The sequence below is a fragment of the Haliotis asinina genome, chromosome 3 (genome assembly GCF_037392515.1).
Source record: "Haliotis asinina isolate JCU_RB_2024 chromosome 3, JCU_Hal_asi_v2, whole genome shotgun sequence".
NCBI lineage: Eukaryota > Metazoa > Mollusca > Gastropoda > Lepetellida > Haliotidae > Haliotis > Haliotis asinina.
In genome coordinates, this window is record NC_090282.1 from 3487298 (window position 1) to 3488235 (window position 938).

Here is a 938-nt window from a genome sequence, read left to right on the forward strand (position 1 = left end):
GCTGGAATGTACATAAGGAGTTGAATATTTGACTTATCTGATAATATTAGTCTGCTGTTTCATGATATTTTACCAACAGCACACTGATCAACTATGTCATCATAAACACTTACATACAACTGGTTTTTTTTCATGATTTCCTTGTTGCACAGCCTTTCACCAACTAAACATGCTTCAGTGTAGAAAGCTTCAAAGAAAAGTCGTCCTTACTTAAGAAGAGAATACTAGTATTAAATTACCATTTATTGTATAACTCTTCGTCAAGCAACCCAACCAGCTTATAACTTCTCCAGTGTTGCTTTTCTAAAATATATTACGATATAACAGATGCATGATCAGACACATGATACATGAGGACAGCTCTGGTATCATTCGCACTGACGCAGCACCACTGACAGGAATTACTGCACACATACATAATGTCATATTCAACCGCACTTACATGTAGTTTAACTGGGCACTTAGTTTAAACAGAAACAACAGCAATTGCACTTCTGCACTTCCCAAAAATCAGATTTACCTTGAAGGTCAGGTCACACTGAGATTGTTCTTGGTTTGGAAATTTGACTGATATTTCCTACAATTTTGATGCTTTACTTTCACTTCAGTATGGATTTTTTTCTTGGAAAAAGTCTGTTATTGTGTGTACTTCAATTTGAAAATGAAAATTCTCTGTCAAAATAAAGTTTGCATTTTACCAGTCTGACATGATTTCCTCACTGTTGAAACTCACACAATGCTATGTGTACAAAATGGCTGACATCCCTAGTCTGAAAAAGAGGCTGGTGAGCTGTTAAAACGGTAAACTTGGATGCAAAATGAACAGAACTTGTGTTGGTTGAATAAAATGAGTTGGCAAAATCTATTGAGTAGATTTTGAAACATAAAGTCACCTTTAATTAACTTTGATACTGCACATGGCGATGTTACCGGGGGAC